We start from the raw sequence: 15,888 nt of genomic DNA on the forward strand, positions 1-15,888 counted from the left end.
GTTCTACAAATGAAAGCAAACTCCAAACCCAAGGGAACAGTTACCAGACTCTTGCGAACCATTTGCTATTGTCATATTTCACTCACAGGGTAGGGCCCCATTATGAGGCAGTTTTCACATTTAGTAGCCAGTCTTTTCCCAATTATTGATATATTTTTTAAAGATTCATCAGTTTATTTTTTATATTTGGAGGATAATTGCTTTACAATGTTGTGTTAGTTTCTGCTGTACAACAATGTGAATCAGCTAGAAATATACATATATCCTGTCCCTCTTAAGGCTCCCTCCCACCATCTCATCCCTTTAGGTCAACACAGAGCACCGAGCTGAGTGATATGTACTCCAGATCTTTTATACACTCTTTAGAGAAATTGTTTGAAGGTTAAAATGATGCAGCAGTTTGGTTAGAAAAACAGTGCATGACTCTCTGGTTAGACTCTAGAAAAAGTTTGGTAAACTGAAAATACATTTTAAATCTATAATTTGCCAGCTTCTAAAAGAGGGTCCTTTAAAAAACTGTCATCAGGTAACCTTAACCCTGTATACGAGACAGCAAAAGAGACATAGGTGTATAGAACAGTCTTTGGGACTCTGTGGGAGAGGGTGAAGGTGGGATGATTTGGGAGAACGGCATTGTAGCATGTATATTATCATATGTGAAATGAATCACCAGTCCAGGTTTGACGCATGATACAGGATGCTCGGGGCTGGTGCACGGGGATGACCTGGAGGGAGGATATGGGGAAGAGGGAGGTGGGAGGGGGGTTCAGGAGGGGAAACACATGTACACCCGGGGCAGATTCGTGTCAATGTATGGCAAAACCAACCAATATATTAATGTAAAGTAATTTGCCTCCAATAAAAAAATAAATAAACAAAAATAAAAAAATAAAAACTGTCATCAAATTTATCAAGAAAAATAGACCCGGTTACTTGGGAGGACGCAAGAAGTGACAGCTGGTGCTGGAGATGACTTTGGAAACACGTGTATCAATAGTGATTTCTCAGGGAGGTAAAGCTGTTATTTTCATGCTGTTTAAACATGAATGGTTTGTTTTAATTACTTAAATCTCTGTGTCTATATTTATGTCAATATCATAATCTCTTGTTGATACACACATTGGTTTTCAACTTCAAGAGGTTTGTGTTAATGAAACTCTGTGAAGTCCTAACAAGTCATAGAAGTGGGTCGGGGGTCCAAGTGGAGAAGGACCAAACAGAATGTCGGTGCCATATTGGGTAAAATTATGAAAGGATGAGATCATTTGGGTTGTGTGATGAAGATGTTTAGGTAAACCAGAGAGATGCCTCAATCAACAACTTGGAGACAACTTTGAAATGGTTCTGCTTGTGGCTTATCGAGGGCTTCCCAGGCAGTGCCAGTGGTAAAGAATCTGCCTGCCAATGCAGGAGACACAGAGATGAGAGCTCAACCCTCGGTCAGGAAGATCCTCTGGAGAAGGAAATGGCAACACACTCCAGTATTCTTGCCTGGGAAATCCCATGGACAGAGGAGCCTGGCGGGCTGCAATCAGTCCCAGGGGTCGCAAAGAGTCACACACGACTGAGCAGCTGAGCCCGAGCATGGCTTATCATGGAAGATACACTATTTTCTTGAAAACCAAAGCGATCAACCATCAGAGGATAATTTACTAAAGCTCTGTAAATGGTCACAGGACATTCTTTACCATCACAATCTTTTTTGGGGAAATTGCTTGAATATTTTCCTAAGGACATTTCTACATAACTGAAAATTCAGAGTTGATTGTAAAAATGTCTATTCTAGACTCTGTTTATAAAATTAGGTGGATGCAGATTACTCTAACAGTGTAATAGACACAACCTTTTTTTTTCTCAATTTATTTGCTTTTCTGTTTGTGGCCAATATATATAAATTAATTTTATATTGACTTTGATAAATTCAATTATTAATTTTAAACAATTTATAAAACTCTTATAAATAAAGCAAAGAGTTGTATATTCCTGGGAAGATGTGGTCATCTGGGTAAAGAAACCCCATATTTGCTTTTGCCTTTTCTTTGTGCCCTGAATCACTTCCCCTCTCCCCTTGCTTATGCATGGGATGGCATAATTTGATAAAGTGTTAGCCTGTAAACTTTGCTTCAGGCTCTGTTTTTCAGGAAGCTCAGGCTAAAACAGTCTTCAAAATTCCTTTTCTGTTTAATGGCTCCCAAAGCCCCTTCCAATTTTTACCCACTTGCCCAAGGCTATAATGCTAGAAGACAGTGTGAGAGCTAAACCAATCTATCTCTCCATTAGCACCATATTCCCAGTAGCCAAAACTTGACTTTAGGCATCTATTCTTGCCCTGTCCTAAGCCCCACTCTGAGAAAGCTTCCCAGTCTCTTTCTGAAAGCCATTTGAAAAGAAAAGAATAAAAGAATTGCATTTTGATCATGAACTTCAGTGGCAGAACTTGTCTTCCACTGCTCTACAACTGGAAATAAACGCTCAAGAACAAATGGAAATCTTGCTTCAGAATGTTAATTGACAAGCCATTTCCTATTTGAAATTCTTTCCTCTCTTGGTTTCCATCTTTGCTAACTTCTCTAAGCATATATAGTTATTGTTTCCACCAACCCTAGCCTCTGGTTTCCAAAGCCACTCTGGGTGTCCAATTCTAGCCCCACCCACATTCTTGGAAGTTCATTCCATCTATGGCATCTCCTCAAATTTCCTTAAAGTGTCCTTCCTAGCAAGAGACCACAAAAGCATTGTAGGTCTGATTAGATCAATGGCTGCTCAGACTCTGTACCTAAGAGTTCTTTAATATTTGAGTACTCTTCTTTCCCCAGGGTATGGTGGCTCTGAAAATTGGCCATGAGTCCCTTTGTGGAAGGACTGGGGAAATACCTTCCCATTTTATTTTCCTCCACTTACCACGCCTCCCTTCCAATCAATCATATGACTCTGGGTCTGGGAATTAACTTAGATCTCGAAACAGAGTGAGATGAACTTTCTCTGCAGCTGTTGACATCATCCTTCAGACTTCACCAGATTTTGATTTTTTAATTATACAACTCAAGCAACCCCACAGTTATCGAAACACTTCGTTGCTTTTTCTCACTTTCCCGAACATAATTGCTGCAAATTCCTGTGGATCAAACACTATGATTCCCAACCTTAGTCCAACATCACTATTAGAGTAATTGCATCCACTTAACCTTTAAGTGTGGTCACCCAACCTGGTCACAATAAGAGGTAGTAGGCACAGTTGTTTGTTCTTGTTTAATTGCTAAGTCATGTCTGACTCTTTGTGACTCCATGGACTGCTGTATGGCTGACTCCTCTGTCCTTTACTATCTCTTGGAGTTTGCTCAAATTCATGTACATAGAGTCACTGATACCATCTAACTGTGTCATCTTCTGTTGCCCCTTTCTCCTTTTGCCTGCAATCTTCCCCAGCATCAGGGTCTTTTCCAATTAGTTGGCTCTTTTGCATCAAGTGGCCAAATTATTGGAACTTCAGATTTAGCATCAGTCCTTCCAGTGAATATTCAGGGTTGGTTTCCTTTAGGATTGACTGGTTTGACACAGAGCCACAGACCATTTTGGGGGGAAGAAAGTCATATGTAGAGATCCATGGTTCAGGTGAAATGTTTACAAAATCACCAGGCAAAGGACGTTTGTTCTTCTGTGATTGGTAAGGAAGGGACTTCTTTTGCAGACCATTAGAGTTCTGGGAAATGAAGGGTCAAGATTATCACATGTGTTGATCTACGGACATGTACACACTGCTATACTTAAAATGGATAACCACCACAGACCTACTGTATAGCACAGGGAACTCTCTTCAATATTCTGTAATAACCTAAGTGGGAAAAGAATCTGAAAAAGAACAGACACATGTATATGTAAACTGAATCACCTCCTGCACACCTGAAACTAACACAAATTGTTAATCAACTATACTCCAATATAAAACAAAAATTTTTGATAAAATTCCCCATTCTTACTCTTTATATCATGTCTCACCTTTACTGCAAGGGATCTATGGTGTGCATTTAGTTTCCTTTGCCACTCTGTCTTTCTGGTAACCAGATACTGTGCCTGATTTTTCCATACAATCTTTCCTTGGTCTAAAGGAAGGGAGCGTTCAATTTAAAGAGAGGTTTTTTTGGGGGGTTCAAAGTGTGATTTAGGTTGGCAATGTGTTGCCCTAAGCCTTTCATTTACTTCTTACAAGTCCTCCATGGCTAACAGAAGTATCCCACTCCTCTCATCTTTATTATTACCACTTCCCTCTTACCAATCAAGAAAGAAGCCATATTGTCTCCCGATGCCTTGATTTCCAATACCTCAATACCCACCGTAGCCTTCATATCACCTCCAGACAAAGTCTTATCCCAAGGAGAAGCTTTCTGTGATCAGTTGTCTTAGCCTAGATGCCTAGAATCACTGTAGAACAAAGCTGACCTTCTGATCCCATGAAACATCAATGAAGGGAAAAAACAAAGGCAGGAAAGGGGAAGACAAATTCAAATCTGTGCATGACCAAGAAGGCCACAGTTTCACAGGAAAACAAAGCTAGTTGTGCAGATACATGAAATGTCTCCGGTAAGGCAAAATGGAATTCTTACTTCTCAGCACATGCCAACGGAATTGGGGTGGGAAGATGAACGATGTATCTGCCAGGTTTGCTCCATCTTTAACTGTTCAAAGATCCCTCTACAGGGCATTAGCATCAGCCTTTCTGTGTAGTTGCTAAGGAAGCCAGACTTCTATGGGTCCAGCTGGGTAAGACCTAGATGTTAGAGCTCCTGCATCCCACTGCTGAAGGTCCTTGCCCTTGGTAAAGGCTGTCAGAATCAATGGTGTTAACCCATGTGATAGCATCATGGTGGGGTTTTACTGTCACAGCAGAAACAAGAACTTGGCTCCATGGGGACCAGGAAACAGGTCAGGTTGCCAAAGCCCTTAGTACAACCTTATCTGAGCAGATCTGTGGAGATGGATAAACTGGGTCCAGTAGTTCTATATGATGTGTCCCGTTTGTAAATTCCATACTTTAAAAAATGGCTACTTGTGAGACAGGTGCTGCCCCTTTCATTGTTTCCTTTACTGGCCTTGGGACCAATGTCCGAGTAATGATTGATTCTAACTCTTATTTTTCTGTATCTTCTGATAATTCATCCTAAGATTATCAGAGAGCAGTGAACAAAACTAAGTGCCTGGACTCACAAAAAATCTCCTAGTGAAAGAGTCGGATAGTGAGTAAATAGTGATATATAACATAAAATCAAGTTAGGAAGTAAATAAAGATCAGTGGAGGAACTTCCATGGTAGTCCAGTGGCTAAGATTCCATGCTTCCAATGCTGGGGGCCTGGGCTGATCCCTGGTCAGGGAACTAGATCCCACATGCTGCAACCAAGACTTCACAGGCTGCATCTAAAATAACCTGGCACAACCAAAGAAATAATTATTTAAAAAAAAATAAAGTTCAGTGAATACAAAGTGGAGAGCGAGTGGTTGTAAGTGAAAAGTCATGAAAAGTCTTTTTGAGACCTTGAACAGGAAAGTTAAACTTCCATTCTCTCAAGAGCATTTATTTAACACATCTTTGCAGGTACAAAGCATCCATCAGTCACTGGAAATCAGCCGTGAAAAGGATACACATGGGTGCTGCTTAGCTTGAAGTCTAGGACAAAACAGAAGAGAAAGGAAAAAATAAATATATGGGTTCAGAATGATTTCAGGGTTTTGCACGACAACTTCAAAAACGGGATGTATGTGTAAATATCTACCATTTTTGTGACCAGGTTTTATTAAGCCATACAGAAGACTGCATTTTCAGTAACACTGGTACTTACATGCCCAGAGATTTTTAATGTATAATGGAGATCGGATAGCCTCTGATGAACAGTCTTAGAGATTTCAGTTTTCTGTGCTTTTGAATTTAACTCAGAGGCTGTTACAAGAGACTTTCTTCTCTGTTTCAGTAAGGAATATTTCCTTGAGAATACTGTTTAATTTATCGTAGCAAAATTTCACCAACAATGACCTTGCTTTATGCTGTCTGATGCCTTCAATATTCATGGTTTTGTACCTGGGTACCTGAACTGACTGTACCTTTCAATATAAGTAGGAAATGTACTTAGTGATAAAGACAGTGCATAGCAAATACATACTGCATGGAAAAAACAGCTGTATTTTGGTTTATGAAATGTCTCAATTTATTTTTCAAATATTTTGGATTAGATGAAACCCAACTAAGTTTTGCCAAAAACGTTTCCCCCCTTAATTTCTGAAATCATGTGCAATTTTGCAGAAATGTACTCCATATGTTTCTGTTTCATTTACACTTAAATCACCAAAATATTGCTTTGTAAGATCTATTTGATGTCCAAGAAGCCATTTGAATTAGTCCAATACAGTATTTTTAAACCAAGATAAAACTCTCATACCATAAAATTCACCCTTTTGAAGTGTACAATTCAGTACTTTTCAATATCTTTTCAAAGTTGTGCAGCCATTATCACTACCTAATTCTAGAACCCAATACAGGTTTTAAACACATTGCATTCATTGGAAGCTGAATTGTAATGCTAGGGAATGCATGAACGGGCTGCATGTAGGCTTTACCTTGAAGCTCCTGGACTGGAAGTTGATGTGAGTTTTTTCTTTAAAAAACAGAGACTTGTTCCAGCCCTAATATTAATACCACAGTCATAAATCAGAAAAATCTGTTTCAACAAAGTGGCTGCAGGGCTCAGGGGTTATCACAAGGATGACTTTCTCTGTTATGAATGATATACTACTTTGGCCCAAGTTGAAAATTCTACTGCTTTATGGCTCAGACCCATCCCCTTTCTGCTGATAGTTTTGAGTTTTTTGACCTGGAAAATCCCAGACCCATTGGGTCCTGATCACACAAATTTTGGCTCCATAGTTCTCCTAGGTCTTACTTACCACCCCATCCAGCTAAGTCATTGCCAGAAAAAGAAGAGACTATAGAAAGCTGACTTTGAAGATTGAATGTTCCCCTAGTGACCTCTGCATATTGAATTTGGAACAGTCCCCTTAAGAAGGAATGGGAATAGTGAGTCATAAAACTTAATTTGTTATCTCAGTGAGGCCCTACAGATAGCATTTAAGGATATTGCTCTATCAAGTTTTTTAAGGATAAAATAGATTTCTGTTGAATACTAATACCCTCCTTTGTCAACTTTAGTCCTCAGTGTAAGTATACTGGCTTCAGAACATGGGAAAGAAAATGAATAATAGAATGACACAAAACAAAATAGAATGACATAGTGTATTTAGCCATAAATCCTAGCTTTTTAGGATTCATAACCCCAAACTCTAGAAATCTGGTCTTCTAAGACTCTCATTTATTTATTAGACACAAAGTAAGTCATTCTAAATGAAAAAAAAAAATTAGCATCATGTTATTTGCAGACATAATCAACCTATAAAGTTTTACAGCTTTTTTTTTGTATTTAATACCCAAATTCCCATCTAAAAGTGGGAATAGCAACTGGAATGCCACAAAATTAATATAGAATAAATTAAACGATGATTTACACATGAAAAAGTGACCAGCAACATGTTTGGAACAGCAAAGATAAATAATTACAGAATTTGAAATGAATATGTGCTGATGGGTTGACCAATGATTAGACAACTAGAATTTATTTCTATATTTGTTCCTCCAGGATATAAATGAACATTTTAGTAGTCACTGTTCTTTTCTGTGAATTCATTGCTTCATTTTCAAAATAAACACCATGTCGAAGAAAAAGTGGTTTATGTGTTTTCTATTAAGCATCTCATAATGGAACCACCATTTATTATGATCACTGTGAACGTGTAGCAGGAAGCTTATTCCAATAAAGCTGAGCATTTTAAAGTATCGCTGGACACACTATCTCATCAGTTGCCCTCTTTTCCCATAATAACCCAAGTAGCAACGCTTGAACTCTACAAATCAGGTAAGTTTTGCTATATCCTGTTTTTTCTTATGTCCCTAACTTGGCAGTGCTTTCTGTTCACATGACAACAAACTGTCTGGATGCAAAGCAAAATATTCAGTCATCTAGATGTTTTGTCTACACAATGCTACATGCTTTGCTGTTATGTAGACAAAACATCCAGATAATTGATTTTTTTTCCTTTTAATCCAGATGTTCTGGCATTATTTACACATAGCTCACATCTATTTTTCTAATCACTAAAACAGGAAGAGAACACAAACATAAAAGGTGACTTTGAATGACATGAAAAACTTACTGGGCACTAGATCACAGGTGAGCATTTTCCTGCATTGGAATAAATCATTTCCTGAATATGGTATTCACTTTGCACTTTTGTACTTCACATATATATAACATTATCTAGAAAAAAGATGACTGGATGTACAGAATGCCTAAAATACTGGTTACAAATTATTTAGGATGACAACAAAGAGGAAAGTCTGGTCTGAGGACAATCCCTTGATGTCATGAATGTGGGAGATATTAATCCTGACGATTACCTACACAAATCATCCTGAACTATTTTCTCTCCCTTTCTGCCCTCCAATACCAAGGGTTGAAAAGCCAAACGCTTAATTTCTTGGTCTCTCTTGGGTGGGTGGCTGAATGGCTTAATTTTTGACAGTGAAGTCATAAGGGGAAGTGAGCCATGGGATTTCTGAGCATGCCTCTTGATTAAAAGAACAGCTACAAAGGAGAGTTTAATTGGTTCTGTTCCTTCTTTATTTTTTTCGTTGTCAAGTGTGGATATGATGCTGGAGCTGAGGAAACCCTTTTGCAACCATAAGAAAACAACATGAGGATGGAAAGTTGACAAATAGTGGATAGGGTACAATGGAAATAAGAAAGAATGGGTCCTTGACACCACTGTTGAGTTGCTGCTTTATGCTTAGGCTTCCCACCCCCATACATTTTATTAAATAAAGAATCAACATCCTTATGCTTTAACTACTGTTATTCATGTATTTTGTTACTTGCAACTGAAAGCATTCCTATCTGGTAAAGTAATGCTGACACAGTCTTCCTTTGACATTTAAGAAGACCCTGGCACAGATTGCTGAACTGACCTGTATAATGTATAAGTACAAAACTAACCAAAATTAACGTGAAAACAAAACCGAGGCCCAGGTCTCCATGCTTAGATTGCTCTTTGCTCTTGCGGCCAGAGGGGGCTTTGTTGGTAGCTCAACGGTAAAGAAATCGCCTGCCAATGCAGGAGACAAGTTTGATTCCTGGGTTGCGAGGATCCCCTGGAGAAGGAAATGGTAACCCACACCAGTATTCTTGCCTGGAAAATCCCATGGAGAGAGGAGCCTGGTGGGCTACGGTCACAAAACAGTAAGATGACTTGGTGACCAAAAAACACCAACTTGCTGCCAGGACACACTGGATTTCTGAAGGCACTAAATGTTGAGAAACCAGATGTCCAGGACTTAACTTCCAAAAAGTGAGATAAGATGTCACCAACTCATAAAGGTAATTGTGAAAAACTGTTTAAAGACACTTACTTCAGCATAATGGATTCCTCTATCTTGCTGCACATGGGACATATCAGAGCATCTTTTGAGGTTTTAAAAACTGTAAGGATTCAGAATCAGCATTCTATATCCTAATACTCTGTTTCAACACAATAATCCCTCAGTCCTGTTTTAGTGTCAATGCAACAAGTTGAATGGGAGAAAAAAACATGGGTGTTAAGAGCCAGACTTAACACTTCTGCCTCTGTACTTGCCAGACAGGCAACTTCAGGATATGTGCTTATGTGTTCAGTTTCCTCCTGTGTGAAAGCGAAAGCGAAAGTGAAGTAGCTCAGCCGTGTCTGATTCTTTGCAACCCCATGGACTGTAACCTACCCGGCTGCTCAGTCCGTGGGATTCTCCAGGCAAGAATACTGGAGTGGGTTGCCATTTCCTTCTCCAGGGGATCTTCCCGACCCAGGGATTGAACCCGGGTCTGCGGCATTGTAGGCAGACGCTTTACTGTCTGAGCTCCCAGGGACTGCATGTGTAATACAGTGTTAATCCGATGCACCTCTTCAGTTCTTGTGAGGCATGAATGAGATAATAAATATATAGATATTTATTTATTATTATCTACATATTTATATCCACATATTTATTATCTATGATCACTGTGAATGTCTAGTAAGACGCTGATTCCAATAAAGCCTAGCATTTTAAAATATTACTTGACACAATGTCTCATCAATTGTCAGTACATGGTAAATTATTGCAATTTAGTAAGCAGTAGCTATTATTGTTGGACTTCTCTGATGGTGCAGCAGGAAAAAATCCACTTACAATGCAAGAGATGCGGGTTTGATCCTTGGAATGGGAGGATCCCCTGGAGATATTCCCGAGTGGAATAGCAACCCATTCCAATTTTCTTGTCTGGGAAACCCCATGGACAGAGGAGCCTGGTGTGTTACTCTTTTGGGGTTGCAAAACAGTCAGACATGACTTAGCAATTAAACAACAAAGCTATTATTTCTACTAGTAAATTAAGTAATAAACAAATCCAGATGACACGAATGCCCTGAGCAAAGTCACTCTCTTCTGCTCCAGTGGTCTTCTGCAGTATGGTTGTGATGACAGGGGATGGAAAGTCCTGACAGTAGGGATGGGCAAAGATGCCACTATGCTGCCCCATGTGTAGTGTTTTAATGTTACGTGACCGTGGCTTGTGGCACTTCCATCATGTAAAACTCTCAGGTTGCTGTTGGGGATCATTTGTTTACTCGGTCCTCTTGTTAAACGAAAGGTCCGAGTGAGCCATCAGACTACCTGAAAGATAAATTCTGCTTTTCATAGCTGTACTCAACATGGTGAATAACTTAGTTCCACTCTATGTTTAAAAAGCCTCTTGTCAAAGCACCTTGGTGATTGACAGCCTGAAGAAGGAAATTAAAGTCCTAACAGTGAGTCAAATATCATGACTGGTCAACGCATACATCTGCCGATTTCTGAATTCAAATGGGCTCTTGTTAAAGTAAGTTTAGCTTACTGTGTGTTCACACAAAATAACAATTACCCAGGAATCTTTTTCTGTCCTGAATTCTCAAATGCAAAATAAAACCTTGGGCTCTTGGCTGAAAGGTAGAACCTGCCACTCGATTTGATTCCCAACACAGGGAGTGCAGCTGGAGCAAGAGGACTCTGAGACCAGCTCCATTATTTTTGCATCCTACAGTATTTTCTATAAACCTGACCCAGGCCCACAAAAGAAAGAAAGTTGGTTTTTAGGAACTGGGCTTGATTTTCTGCGTGGGACAGTGAATACCAGGAATCCATTCCTAATGAAAAGCAAACAGAGGATCACTACTTTCCCCCATACATTCCTTACATAGTTATACTTGAACGTATTCTGTGGAGACGGTTTTTGCTACAAGCTCTACATGCAGAGGGTGTGCACAGGAAAGCCTCATCCGGAGGGCTGGGGCTGGAATAACTAACTGGAAGTTAACCCGTGTGCGCTCGTGAAGCCCTGGAATCTGCACTTCTGCTGCCTTCTCAGAGGCGTCCTGTCTAGCTGTTGTTCAGTTGCTAAATCAGACTTTGACACCATCGACTACAGCATGCCAGGCTCCTCCGTCCTCCACTATCTTCCGGAGTTTGCTCAGATTCACATCCACTGAGTTGGCTATCTAACCATCTCCTGTTCAGACGCATCTTCAGTCAAGGACCAGTCAAATCAACTTTGACTGCTCCGTGGGAGATGAAAAGTCACTCTGCTCCCAGTGTTGTCAGCTTGGGCCTAATATAGTTAGTCACACAGTCGTGTCCAACACTTTGCAATCTCATAGACTATAGCCTGCAAGGCTCCTCTGTCCATGGAATTCTTCAGGGAAGAGTACTGGAATGGGTTGCATTACCTTCTCCAGGGGATCTTCCCAACCCAGGGATCGAACTCAGGTCTCCTGCATTGAGGGCAGATTCTTTACCAACCGAGCCACTATGCCAGGCTCCTCTGTCCTCCACTATCTCCTGGAGTTTGCCCAGATTCACTTCCTTTGAGTCAGCTATTTAACCATTTCCTGTTCAGATGCATCATCAATCAAGGACCAGTTAAATCAACTTTGCTCCTTGGGAGATCAAAAGTCACGCTGTTTCCAATATTGTCAGCTTGGACCTAATACATTCCTATATAATTCTCCATTGATGTTCACTTTACTGTTAGGGATAGAGAGGCAATTTATCCTCTTCGCTTGCTAGGCAAACTTGTGATTCCCAAGGTAGATTGGTTGAAATGGAAGAAAGCCCTGAGTCAGTGCCTAAACTTGAACTCTTAACTATTCTGCAACTATTTTCCACCTAGAAGTTGCAGTTTTGTCATCTCTAAAACACTTGAAACAATGTCGAATCATATAAATAGAAGGTATTATCTTAAGAATATGAAGACATTCTAAAAACAGTTGTAAGACAAGATTCATTTTTAGGGTATTTATGTAAATTTTTGTTATTCTTTAATTAAACTTTTACTTCTTATATGCTTATAGATTCACAGGAGGCTGTTAGAAATAATACGGAAACATTGTGTACCCTTAAACCAGTTTCTCCCTGGGTGAGCAGTTCAAGCTGCCGTGACAAACTATAATAGACTGGGTGGTTTAAGCAACAGACATTTACTCTCTCATCATTTAGAGGTGGTTGTTCTTTGGTCTCTCTAAGTTGTGTCTGACTCTTTGTGACCCCATGGACTGCTGCAAGCCAGGTCTACCTGTTCCTCACTATTTCCCAGAGTTTGCACAAGTTCACGTCCACCGAGTCAGTGATTCTATCCAACCATCTCATCCTCTGTTGCCCTCTTCTTCTGACTTCAGTCTTTCCCAGCATCAGGGTATTTTCCAATGAGTCGGCTTTTCCCATCAGGTGGCCAAAGTACTGAAGCTTCAGCTTTAGCTTCAGTCCTTCCAAAGAGTATTCAGGGTTGATTTCCTTTAGGATCAACTAGTTTGAACTCCTTGCTGTCCAAGGGACTCTCTCGCCAGAGTCTTCTCCAGCATCACAATTCAAAAGCATCAATTCTTCAGTGATCAGCCTTCTTTATGGTTCAACTCTGAACATTTGTACATGACTACTGGAAAGATCATAGCCTTGACTATAGGACCTTCATCAGCAAAGTGATGTCTTTGCTTTTTAATACGCTGTCTAGGTTTGCCATAGCTTTGGAGGCTAGAAGTCCAAAATCAAGTTGCTCGTATGTTTGGTTTCTGTTTAATATTTCTTTTCTTCTAGCCCTTGAAAAATATCGTGGCACTTTCTTCTGGCCTCCATGATATCTGGTCAGAGAAATCTATTGTCATTTGAATTATTTTTTTGTCTATAGAGAAGGTGTCATTTCCTTATTCACTGCGTTACAGATATGATCTTTGCCTTAAGTTCACAGGAGTTTGACTGTGACATTTCTTGGTGTGGATTTCTTTGAGTTTATCCTCTTTGGGTTTCTCTCAGTTTCTTGAATCTGTATTTTATGTCTTCTGCTAAATTTATGAAGTTTTCCACCATCATTTCTTTCAGCACTTTTCCTGTCCTCTTTCCTGGCTAGCTCTATCATTCTGTTTATGTGTCTATCTACCTACAGAGAGAGAGATTTTAAGGAGGTGGCACACACATTTGTGGAGGCTTGGCAAATCCAGAATCGACAGGGTAGGCTGGCAGGCTGGAAACCCAGAGAAGAGTCTGAGCTCAAGTCCAAAGTTGTCTGCTGGCAGAATTCCCTCTTTATCTGGGGAGGTAATTATTTTTCTATTAAGGCTTCAAATGATTGTATGCAGCCCACTCACATTATGGGGAGTAATTTGCTTCATTCAAAGTCTACTGATTTAAGGGTTAATATTATCTAAAAAATACCTTCACAAAAATATCTAAAATAATATTTGACAAATGATCTGGATACTATGGCCTAGGCGAGTTGCCACATAACATTAATTATTACAGTCCCACAGGTCTCTGAGGCTGTGTTCATTTTCCCTTTTCAGACTGCTTTATCCTTGTTGATGTTTGGATTGAGTAACTCCCATTGCTCTATCATCCCTTACTCCTTCTTTTCTCTGCTCCCTCCCTTCTTATCTCATACTATCTTCTGAGATTTTTTTTTCAGTTATTGTATTTTCAGTTCTAAATTTTCCATCTAGCTTCTCTTTGTATTTTCTCTTTGCCGATGATCTGTACTTTTTATTCGTTTCAATCATGTTCAGAGTTGCTTACTGATGCATTTGTATGATGACTACTTTGACAGGTAATTCTAGGGTCTGTCATCTACATGTTGGCATTTACTAATTGTCTTTTTATTCAGCTGGAGACCTTTCTGATTATTGGTATGATAAGTAAGATTTCTACTGAAATCTGAACATTTGGGTACTATGTTATGAAACTCTGGATTATTTAAACCTCTTATTTTAGTTGTTTTCTCAGGCCCTGCTCTGGCAGGAAAACATGTGGAGGAGACTGCCTCACTACTTCTGGGTAGGAATAGACATCTGGGTTCCCTGCTTAGCCTCCCTGGATACTGATGGGCACTGGAGGTAAGCTTATCAGTGCTGAGTATTTGTGGGAATTTCCACTTCTACCTACGGAGAAGGACGTGGCAACCCACTCTAGTATTCTTGCCTAGAGAATCCCACGGGCAGAGGAGCCTGACAGTTTCTACAGTCCATGGGATCACAAAGAGTCAGACATAACTGAAGTGACTTAGCACACCACTTCCAGCTAAATATCTCAAGCTGGCTGGAAGGATAAGAGATAATGATACCATGGGCAGAGGGTGGCCTTGTTCCTGGTGAGCAGGGGTTAAAGTTCTGACTCTTCCCTCGGCCTTCTCTGATATCACTCAAGCTGCAAGAGGAAATTCCAACAACTGCCCGGCACTAACAAGCTTCCCCCACACTGCCATCAGCATCCAGGGAGGCTGACAAGGGAACTTGCATGCGGGGTCCCTCATTAATACTGGGCTTGGTAAAATTCAGCCTTCCTGCTTAGCCTTCTCTGAAACCACCTCGGTAGGAGTTTGGGGCATCCTATTAAGGCCTGCTGAGGATGGAAGTCTAGCCTTCCCACTCACACTGCACTGGTGAGAGACTCCCTACTTCCTTGTTTTGGGCAGGGGAACGTGAGATTTGCCAGGGATGGGAGCTTGTATCCTTTGATGTTTCCGGGTTTCTGACTTCCACTTCACTTCATTTGAGCATCTTGCGTGAGAGGCAAAAGGCAAGAAGATACCAGGTCAGTTCACCATCATGCTGGCTCTTGGATCTGAGATCCCATCCTGACCACCACCTTCTGTCTTTCAAAGTATGCTCACATTTATTTCATATCTTATATTTAATTGTACTTGGAACCCCATGGACTGCAGGCTCCTCTGTAGGTTCCACCAGGCTTCTTTGTCCATGGGATTTCCCAGGTGAGAATACTGGAGTAGATTGCCATTTCTTTCTCCAGGCAATCTTCCCAACTCAAGGATTAAACCCGGGTTTCCTACAATGCACGCGGATTCTTTACAGACTGAGCCACCAGGGAAGTTACTTAGCAGGAGAAATAGGAAAAAATATACTTACTCCATACCCCCTGGAAGCAGAAACAATAGAAACTCACTCTTAATGAGAGAGGTAAAGGAGTAAGTGATATAAAATAACCATAATTTAATATTGTAACTACAAAGGGATTACAGCTTGCCACTAAGCTAGAAATCATAAAAACAGGTCTTAAGTAAGCTTTCTTAAGAGAATAATACTTTCACTTTGGCATTACCCTGAATTCCCATCTCAAGTTTTCTCACAAGAATCTTAAATGTTTTATAATAGTTGTGTCTTTAGTTTATGATGACATTGAATTTATTTCTTCTAAACTGTGGTACAGGATATGAAAAATATTTACCACTGTATTTCTTATCACCAAT

At 40.1% G+C, this 15,888-nt stretch overlaps 1 long non-coding RNA gene across 1 annotated transcript in view; it reads right to left on the bottom strand.

Moving 5' to 3' along the window:
- Positions 1 to 5,556: 5,556 nt before the first annotated feature.
- Positions 5,557 to 15,888, bottom strand: part of LOC148774957 (uncharacterized) — a 62,594-nt gene continuing 52,262 nt past the window's right edge. The window contains exon 5 of the long non-coding RNA XR_016035228.1: positions 5,557 to 5,660. This is a non-coding gene — a long non-coding RNA (uncharacterized LOC148774957). The remainder of the gene's footprint in view (positions 5,661 to 15,888) is intronic.

Source organism: Moschus berezovskii, chromosome 18 (assembly GCF_049115385.1).
Source record: "Moschus berezovskii isolate FMDL1 chromosome 18, NW_MosBer_1.0, whole genome shotgun sequence".
Classification (NCBI taxonomy): domain Eukaryota; kingdom Metazoa; phylum Chordata; class Mammalia; order Artiodactyla; family Moschidae; genus Moschus; species Moschus berezovskii.